This window comes from Myotis daubentonii, chromosome 3 (assembly GCF_963259705.1).
Source record: "Myotis daubentonii chromosome 3, mMyoDau2.1, whole genome shotgun sequence".
Classification (NCBI taxonomy): domain Eukaryota; kingdom Metazoa; phylum Chordata; class Mammalia; order Chiroptera; family Vespertilionidae; genus Myotis; species Myotis daubentonii.
Genome location: NC_081842.1, coordinates 52,014,459 through 52,024,423, shown reverse-complemented (window position 1 = coordinate 52,024,423; position 9,965 = coordinate 52,014,459). Strand labels below are relative to the sequence as shown.

At 51.4% G+C, this 9,965-nt stretch overlaps 1 long non-coding RNA gene across 1 annotated transcript; it reads left to right on the top strand.

The window, feature by feature from the left end:
- The first annotated feature begins 1,629 nt into the window (after window positions 1-1,629).
- On the top strand, window positions 1,630-8,520 carry LOC132230247 (uncharacterized). Its single transcript, XR_009451837.1, has 3 exons — window positions 1,630-1,686; window positions 6,660-6,840; window positions 7,524-8,520. It is a non-coding gene; the product is annotated as an uncharacterized LOC132230247 (long non-coding RNA).
- The last annotated feature ends 1,445 nt before the right edge of the window (window positions 8,521-9,965 follow it).

Below are 9,965 nucleotides of genomic sequence, written 5' to 3'. Positions count from 1 at the left end.
AGATGTCAGCACAATTAGGAAATGGTCAATGCCCTCCTCCGGCACCACTGAGACCTGTCATTGCCCTGCTCCTTGCTGCCAACCCACTGTGTCCACAACAATAGTGGTCACAGCCAAGGGCCACGTGGCTCTCAGTCAGGGAGCAGTCTGCAGAGTAGAGATACCCTGAGGCCCAGAGAGCAGAAACCTTCATGCACCTGGAAGAGGCGACTCCCATGGGAAGCAGAAAGGGAGTGGAGGTTCTGTCTCAGCTCTGCCTGGCCACAGCTAGGAGACAGGAGTGAGAGTGGGTGACACCGTGTGGGTGTGTGCAGAAGCAGGCACGGAGCAGGGCAGGCCCAGGGTGTACACCGAGTTCGCCGGTAGGTCAGGAGACGTTCCGGTGGCATGAGGGCTGAGCTCTGGCTTGCTGGTCTGGGCCGCCAGTGTCTGCGTGTGGTGCCTGATTGCCACTCCTGATGGCGAGGGAGGCCCTGTGCAGGGCTCCTGGGCGTGGCAGGAAAGACCGATCTAGATACTCAGGCTTCTCTTCTCAGTTCTGAGGTCCCCAGCGATAGGCAAGGACTTTGTCTTGGTTGTACGGGACAGCGCCCTTGGTGGCGAGTTAAATATTTAACCAAACTTGCAAATAAGGGTTATCTGTTTGTCTCTGGCAAGGACATTGGGGCAAATGGCGTTCTGCACCACTGCCCTCGGTACCAGTGTTTATTCTCTTGGGGCAGAGGGAAGAGATAGAGCCTCCCCTTATCTCTGGTCCCTTTTAGTTCTGTTAGCACAGGCAGTCAACTTAAAAAAAAAAGAGAGACAAAACCCAGGCGTGGAGCTCTGGGTGAATCTTCACTGTGAGCTTGAGAGCAGCACGTGGCAGAGAAATAGCCTGAGGATTGCAGCCAGGTAGGACTGGACTCAAACGTGGACTTCTCCCCTGAAAAACCGCAGTGCTCAGGAAAGTGCTTTTACCATGCCCTGCCTCAGTCTCCCCATCAGTACCGCAGAACTGGGCTGTGCCCCTTGCTGGCGGTGAGGACTGAACGGCGGTGCAGTGACAGGGCGGTGCTGGCTGGTTTGCTGGGAAGCTGGATGTGATCGGCCCGAGTGGGCTGGACATGGAGACTTGAGGGCTTTCAGTTCATGAACAGCATTTCAGTGTCAGAGCTGGGCACGCAAGGAACCTCATGTCAGCTCTTCATCAGCCAGAAAAGGAAGCTGCAGCCAGAAATGCCCCACCCTGCAGAGCCTGTGTGGCCACCACGCCTGTCCTCAGACCACACCCCATCCCAGGAGAAGAAGCTCCTGTACCCTTGGGCTTTCTGGACCTGTTCTTAGCACCCACCCTGCCACCACCTGACCTGGTGACTGCTCTCTAGCTCCAGTCGCCTTGTCGTCGGACTTAACTCTTGCTAGTTCCCAGCCATGGCCTGGAATCCACTAGCAAGTGACTGATCACACACCCATGCATTACTTCTGCTGCCTCTGGTGCACACACCTCCCGTTTCAGTGGGGTCCAGAGCCCAGGGCTTTAGGAGAATGCTCTCCCCATCTCCCCACTCCTGGCTGCTGTGGTTTCTGGATTGACATTTCCTTTCTCTCTCCCTCCCTCCCTCTTTCTCTCTCTTCTTTGTATTTTTTATAGCTCTGGGAAGCAATCTTTGAGGATTTGGGGGGTGAACACGCTGTTTGCCTGCAGTAAGGATGTCCTTAAAGTAACATGAAATCAAAAAGGGCTCTAGCCTCCCCTCCAGAGGGCAGAGGGCAAGTCCTGAGCAAGCTCCTGACATCGGTGAATGAATCCACCTCCTCTAGATGCTATGGATTGTTGCAAAACATTCATCTCCCTGCTTGGGGCCTTAGTTTCCTACTCTGTAAAATGGGCACAATAATGATTCTAATCTAGGTAACCAAGTTGCTGGCTGGACCGCAGCAGATACTGATGTGGAAATGGTTGGTAGGCTACATGGCTGGTGCACTTGACCTGACATAGTTCTCAGCCCCATTCTGGGGTGAGGTCTGTGTATGGTCCCTGGATCAGTCCTGGTTGTGCTAAGCAGCCCCCTTCAAAGGACTGTCTGGTTCTAGGACTGCAGAACCACAGCCATGGGTTCCATCGGACCCCTCTCCTCAGACTCCTCTTCCAGATGCAATGCGCCTCACAGGTGGTAAGGAGGCCGAAGGAGTGCTCAAGGGTTATCTGACTCCAGATGGGATCTCCCATGGCAGACACGCCTAGACCAAGGACCCTGCCCTGAACCCCCTCGCCATCCCAGTTAGAGGTGATAGTGTAGGGCCCAGGGAGATATGTGGAGCTGCATAGGTGACATGGCTCCCCTGGGTAAGGAGGGAAAAACACATTCTAAAGGGCTGCCATTCCCATTGCCCAGGCAGTAACCCAGCCACCAGCAGCATTTGCATAAGGCGTTTGTTCACTGTAAAGGAGCCAAGAGAGTTGTCACAAACTTTGCAGAGACAGCAGCACCAGGCTGGGAATATTTACTAGTTCATTCATTTGTTCATTTCCTCAAACATGTGTCTATTTCTTTAATCTTGACGTATTTATTAAGCACTTCGTATGTATTAGAGCCATGCCAAGGGTCCTGGAGACATTATGTCTTGTGTTAGTCAGGATAGATCAGGTAATGCTGTGGTAACAAACAACCCCCAAATCTCAGTGGCTGGAAGCAGTACCAGTTTATTTTTGACTGTCTCAGTGTAGCTCTTTAGAGAAGGGTCTGCTCGTGGTTGACAACTTGAGGGGTGCTCCACCATCTTATGATGTCACCGTTCAGCATGAGCCCTTATGATTCACTGTAGCAGGGGGAGAGAGCCCAGAGAGCTGTGCACCCGTCTCTAAATGATTCATCCTGGAGGTGACACTCATACTTCTGTTCATATTTGCCTGGATGTCACATTGCCACACCTACCAGGTAACTTCAAGGAGGGGTAGAGAAGTGAAATCCCTCTCTGGGCCTTAAAGAAAGGAAAGATGGAAATAGTGTCAACTCTGTTGATTTCTACCACATTGTGAACCGTCCTTCACCCCCAACAACCCTGCATATAGTTACTATTCTGGTTTTACAATGAAGAAACTGAGCATGAGAAGGATTAAGCACCTCCTTCACATTTGCATAGCTAATAAGAGGGAGATGTGGGATTTGAACCTGGGATGGTCTGATTGCAAAGCCTTTTCTGGTTCCTTTCTATCACACAGTCATGCCTACAAAATGGTTATCTCACAAGTCAGGGGACGGTAGCCCGTCAGCCAAAGAAGGATGGGTGAGGTGCTGTGCAGTTTTAGAGGAGGGAGAGATTGCTTCCAGTTGGATAAATCCAGGAAGCCTTTATTGTGGAGGTGGCTTTTGCCTCCAGGTCTTGAAGAGTAAGCCAGATTTGGACCGTCAGAGATGTTTATTTTTTCAATCAGTCAGTTATTCATTCTGTGTGCTATGTGGGCGGCGGCTTATATCTGGCAAACCTTTTTGAAATCCATTTAGTTCACACTCTTAGCTTAGTTCACACTCTTTCCTCACATGAAAAGACCTGGAGTGATGAGGATGGGAGGGGTGGTGGTTCTGAACTGGGTTTGACTAAGGAACTTTCCTGGAACGGGCCCTGGGGAGAGATCTGATGCAGTTGGTCAATTAAGAACTGGATTTTATTGCCAATTTATTACAGCCTTCCTTCCTTTCTCCCTCCTTCCTTCCCTCTTTGCCTTTCTCTCCTTCCCTTCTTGTGTCCTTAGTGCCTGCGATCTGCCCAGGGCAGTGCTCAGTACTGGGGAAGGGAACTGACCTGGACACAATTTTTGTCCCTGGGAGCTTCGAGGTTTAATGATAGGAGGGATAAGGTTGCAGGGCCCCAGGGCCCCATGTTTGCCTAGGAACTCAAGAAGAAGCCCCCAGCGTGGGGCAGAGTGACCCCATGGAGGGGTGTGGGTAACTAGAGTAAAAGAAAATAAGCTAGCCACACAGAGTAGAGGTGGAGGAGGGGGGAGAAGCTTGCAGGGCAGCCAGAGGGGAAGTCCCAGGCCTGCTGTGAGAGGGGCTGAATGAGTCAGGACCAGCCTGTGTTATTCCCTGACTTGCAGGGGGCGGGGGCAGCTGGGCCCTGGGGCTCACCCAGAGGCCGCCCGACTGCACCTGGCCTTGCCCACAGCTGTGCTTCCTTGAGTGGCCCACGCCAGCAGCCAGCTTGTGCCAGGGAAGCTAGAGCAGAACTGGCTGCGGCACTGATTTTATTCTGCTTCCTACTCCCCCTCCCTGCTCCAGGGAGAACTTGAGTTTGGAGGACAGAACTCTGCCTCCATCAGGGATGGCTCAGGTGAACCAAGGATAAGAGAAGCGGGAGACATCCTTGCATACAACTTGGGGCACACGTTTCCCTTCCAAGATTCACAGCAAAGCGCCTGAGGTTTCTACTCTGGAGAAAGTGTCCTCAGGCCATTCCTGGGGGGCAAGGGAGGAATGCATGCCCTTTAGCTGAGTCTGCAACCCTTCTACTCCAGTCTCTTCTCCCAGTCACACCATCAAAGGATCTCAGCGCTGGAAGGACCTCGGAAGGTATCTAGGCCAGTGGTTGTTCAACTGGCAGATCGTCACCTGGGAAGCTTTAAAAATAAACACACTGCCAGGCCCTGAGCCCAGGCGTCTGACTCCGTAGGCCTGGGCCTGGTCTGTGCTGGGAGTTGATTGTGCCGGTCCCACGCTCAGAGGGGTGGTCCCCTGGGGCCAGAGGCCCGCAGAGCACTTCCCTTGCTTGTGCTTGGCAACCAGCCTTTTCTTGTGAATTTATCGTTCTCATTAAGGGAATGGCTCTCTAAACCCGCTGAGAGGACCAACACCATTGTGCTCCTGAATGCAGGGCCAACCGGCCAGGAGAGGGTTTCTGTGCTGGCTCGGTTCCATTTCATCAAGGAGAAGGAGCCCTTCCCTGGGGTGGGCGAGCATGGTCTGTGCCAGCCACAGCTGCCTAGGGAGTTCCCTGAGCCAGCTGACCACTGCCCCGACATCTCCACACACCCAGGCCTGGCTGAAGAGCAGGCTGTCAGCTGGAGGAAGTGAGACTCTGGGCAGTTCTCTGGGAAAACACTTTACTTTTTATTTCTAAGTCCAAAGAAGATAATAGAGATTTTATTCCATGTGCCCAAGGTTTGCTCACGCAGGCTCTCATGTGCTCCTCAGTAACTGCCCTGGGAGGAAAGGGCACAGGATTATCCTCCTGTGGGGCTATGATGTCTGTTAGGTACCATCAAATTGCTCAGAAAGAAATTGTGCGTGTGTGTGTGTGTGTGTGTGTGTGTGTGTGTGTGTGTGTGAAAAAGAGAGAGAGAGAGAGAGAGAGAGAGAGAGAGAGAGAGAGAGAGAGAACAATTGATAAAGAAAATGGGGTAAATTTTAACAATAGTGGATCATCTGGGTAAAAAATATACAGGGTTTTAATGTGGTTTATTCAAGACACAGAGCAAGTTACCAGTGGGGTCCCTGTCCATGGAAGACCTACTTGTCACATCTCTAAGTTAATATATTTCTTAGACTCTGTTTAAAAGCTACTTCTTGAGGAGCCTTACCTGGCCTCCCAGACTGGATTGTGCGCCCCAATTTCAGGTACTTTTCCTGCCACTTTTCACAACAAGTAGGAATGAATTGTTTTGAATGTAATGCCTGTGCTCCTGCTGGACTATGAGCTCCATGAGGGCAGGACCTCAGCTGTCTTGGTCCTGGCTCTGTCCCAAGGGTCTAACACAGAGACTGGAGTGCAACAAATGCCCAGCTAAGACTTGTCGAAGGGATGAATGAATGAGTGAGTGGATGCCAGGGCATGGGCCACAGATGTGCACCAGTGGACACTCCCATGCGCGGACACGCTCGCGCTCTGCTGTCTTAGTTCCATTGCTCTGTGTCATACTCAGGCTGGAGATGCCAAGATTTAGAGGCAGCTGGCAGGGTGGCATCATGCCTCTGGAAATGACATCTGGAATGAATGACATCCTTTGGGAAGAGAGGATGACATCCCTTCCCAGCCAGTGCCCCCCCCCCCCCACCTCAAGCCCAGATGCTCTTCTGGGGAGAAATGATGCCCTTACAGCAGGTGGTGGAGGGATCCCAGGGACAGCAGGCATGAGAGGGGGGCAGGGGTGCCGAGTGGAAACCGCTGCCTTTCCAGAAACAAAAGAGCCCTTTAAAGTCACTTGGTATCACGTCTTCCTGCCCTGGGCCTCTGCCAAGCCTGCCTCCTCCTATCTTGGAGCAGCAGTACCAGCAGAGACCTGCGTTTGCTCCCCCTGACGCCCTGCCATGGGGAATGGGGGCAAGTGCTGTGCTGGTCAGGCCTTGTGTGCCCATTCACCGAAGCATTTTGATTTTAATTTTTGAATAAGTAATACATCCACAGATTTCAAAGTTCAAAAAGTATAACCATACATGAGGTAAAAGTCCCCCTCCCACCTCGGCCTCCCATTCATCCAGTTCTCCCTATCGATGTTTTTGGTTTTCAAACCCTTCTGCAGATAGTTGATGCACATACAACCAAATACATACTTCCCTGCCGTGGTAGAATTCCATACACTGGACACTGTGTCTTGCCTTTTTACCTAATATATATCTTGGCACTCTTTCCATGGGAGTCTATAAAAGAGTATCCTTGTTTTGTTTTCCTTGGCTATATAGTATTCCTTAGTGTCAGCATAATGGGGCAAATGCTCACTATATCTAAGAAGCCACGCTCCAGCCTTCCCCTTGCCATGCTGTGTGCGCAAACCCACACTCCTGTTCCTGGATCGGATTGAGTACTATGGACTGATGGAGACTTAGCGATGGGAGGCACCTCACACCTGTGCTGTCCGGTGAAGTAGCCACTAGTCTCGCGTGGCTGTTGAGCACTTGACACATGGCTAGCCACACTGAGATGCACCGTCTGCCAAGCGCTCGCTGGATGTTGACGATTTCATTTTGAAAATCTAAAATATCTTAGTAATGAATAAGCTAGATGTTTGTTACAAGTTGAAATTATGATGTTTAAATACACTGGTTAAATAAAACATGTGAAAATAAATGTCAGCTGTTTTTAAAATTACCTTTAAAAAATGTGGCTACTCACAAATGTAAAATGATGTGGGAGGGTCACGGTCGTGGCCAGCATATTTGTGTGGGACTATAGGCTTCCTTGGAGACTTGGAGCCCGGGGGGAAGCTGGGGTGGGAAGGCGCTAAACAGAGCAGAAGGAGCGAAGCAGAGTAAAACAGACAGATGGCCAGCAGCGTGCTGGAAGCCCCCGAGTCTCACAGTGACTTTCTGGGAGGCCTTGGGACCGGCCTCCTCCCTTCTCTGTCCTGGTGTCCGCCTGTGTCCGGATGATGACTGGGATTCGAATAGTTGCCACCAGGAGAGCTGAGGCTCCTCTGTGGTTTGTTCTCTCCTCTATCCCCAGAGCTAGAACAGCGTCTGGCACAGACTGGGTGCTTGCCGAATGAATGAATGAATGAATGAAGGAGAGTAGGAAGTAAAATGGAAAACGTAATTTTTCTTTTCTAGGCAAGTATTGGGCTCATCAAACTATCAGGACTCAGAGGCTGGGATCATAGGAAGCCTCAGACGAGGAAGCCAGAGCTCAGAATGCAGGAGCGACTGGGCCGAGGTCTCTCTGGGTGTTGATAGCAGAGACAGGAGCCCCTGCAGTTTCTTCACTCCCACAACCAAAGAATCATCCAGAGAAAAAGGCTGTTCTAAATTGGCGTCTGCCCTCGGTAATGCCTGCTGTAAATGCATCCTGACCGTGGCACCCCCTCCTTCTCCTTCACCGGTTTTTAGGGAAAGAATGGGAGCAAGGAACCCACTCAAAGCCAAGGGCTCAGCGTTTTCCCATGTCCCTCAGCCAGAGGTCCTTGCTCCAGCGTGATCACCAGGCAGAGCTCCCGTCCTCTCCCCTGGCCTCCGGGGCCCAGGCACTGGCCTGGAGAAGCCGGAGGCCAGCCCCAGGCCTTGAGGAGCCAGCAGGCTGCACTGGGCAGCCGGGGGAGCAGCCTCTAAATCATTCCCGCAGGTGGGAGGGGCCGAGAGGGGATTTTCATAGATTATATTGAAAGAATTACAATGGCGAGGGAAGGCAGCCGAGTTCCCACAGAGCGTCCGGTCACTCCTGAGGGGGGCTGGGGAGCTGGGCCCGGCGGCCTCTTTCTCTCTGGGCAGCAGCACACACAGTTTTTAATAATTAAGTAACTTTAATTGTCCTGGGAAAGCCGAGCTCGCCTTGGGGCACGCTGCACAAACTCATAATTAATGTTACCAAGAGAGATTAGCAAAGGAGAACTGAGAAATGATTCACTTTTTAAAAAGCGCCTCACTGTTAAGCCTTATTATCCTAAGTTTAGAACCTCATTTATCTGCTTTGGGAGGGGGACGGGGGGAAGACCCGAGACCCAGAAACGAATGCCTGTGAAATTAAAACTCCATGCCTTTGTAATGTGGTTTAAAAACATCAGATGGGAAAATGTTGCCATTTAGTGATTCCATTCTGGCAAGTGAGGGAGAATTTAAGACACAGGAATAGAATTAATAAATTATAATGCATTAACAAAAACTCCAGTTTTTTGTTGTTGTTGCTTTTTTTGTTTTTGTTTTTACTGCTCTCCCTGTTCCTTAGAAACGATTTCATTTTAGGAGTTTTGGGAACAGCCTTTTCTCTCTGGTTGCCCATGAAAGACATACCAAATTCTGTGTAATTTTCTATAATTATTCATATGAAACGATCCTAGTGGAGTGTCTAGCATATCAGAATTCGGTAAATAGCTGATGAATTACTGGATGAGCACCTTAATGAAGAAAGGAGAGCTTCTGTGCTTGCTCAGACCTCCTGGATCCACACGAAGGGCCAACCAGCCTGTGCCTGGCCACTTAAGGATATGGTGGGAGAGCTGGCTGAGAGGGAGGGGCGAGAGCAGGCACGGGTTAGGAGTGGGCGTAAGAATGAGGGCCAGGCGTGAAGTGAAGCACAGGGCTCGGGGCCTTGGGTGGCCCTTGTGCATAATGAGGAGTCCATAAATAGTGCATGACTGAGGGCCCTCAACTGTGAGTGTGCTCCCTCACGAAGTCCTAGTGTCTCCACAGCACTGCCCTGCTTTTGTCTTCCATTCACGCTGCAAATATTTGTTCCCTAAATCATGGGTGCCCTACCCTTTCCAAGCACCACCATGGGTTCGCTTACATTTAGTTGCCTCCTATTGATTGGACGCCCGCTATGTTCCAGGCACCCTTTTACACGGACATACCTTGAAACAACTAGAATGCAGGTGGGAGCATTCTCTCCACCAGATACACGGTTCCTTTCTTCTCTCTGAGCCTCAGTTTCCTCATCCACAAGATGGGAACCATGGTAGCAGCTTCCCCGAGGCTCTGCTGAGAGTGTGGATGGCAGGTCCTTGGCAGGTGGACAGGTGATGCTGGGAGTTCCTGGAGCCCCTTTTCCAGGTCATCGTGGGGGAGTTTCCTCTTTTCTTCTGGCTTCTCTGAAGGAAACCTTAGAGAAGGTTTCGGTCTTAGGAAAGGGGACTGTTCTCCCCACACACCCACACAACAGGGCTCAGATGGCCCCTCCTCGCTTGTCCTAGAGTGGGAGCCACCTGCCAGCACGATCAGGCCCCTCCTGAGAGCTGTGCTGTCTGGAGAGGCTGGTGGGTAAATAGGAGGTGGTGGTTGATTCAGCTCAAGGTGTGAGTCCTTTCAAGGTCGCTCCATGTGATCAGATAGCTTACAAAGAACAAATGCTTTTAAGACATGAAGGAATGAAGTCATTCTCTCCCTGGTGCTGTCCCTTTGCAGCATCAGGCAAATCGCATCTGGGCCTTTGTTGCCTGAGGGGGAAGAGTAGAAGGGGCTACCCCAGGGCTTCTCCCGAGGCACTGGGCGCTGAGGTGGCAGAGGCTGGGAGTAGCATCCAGGCCTGTCCTGGAGAGGAGGGGGCGAGGGAAACAGGGCTTG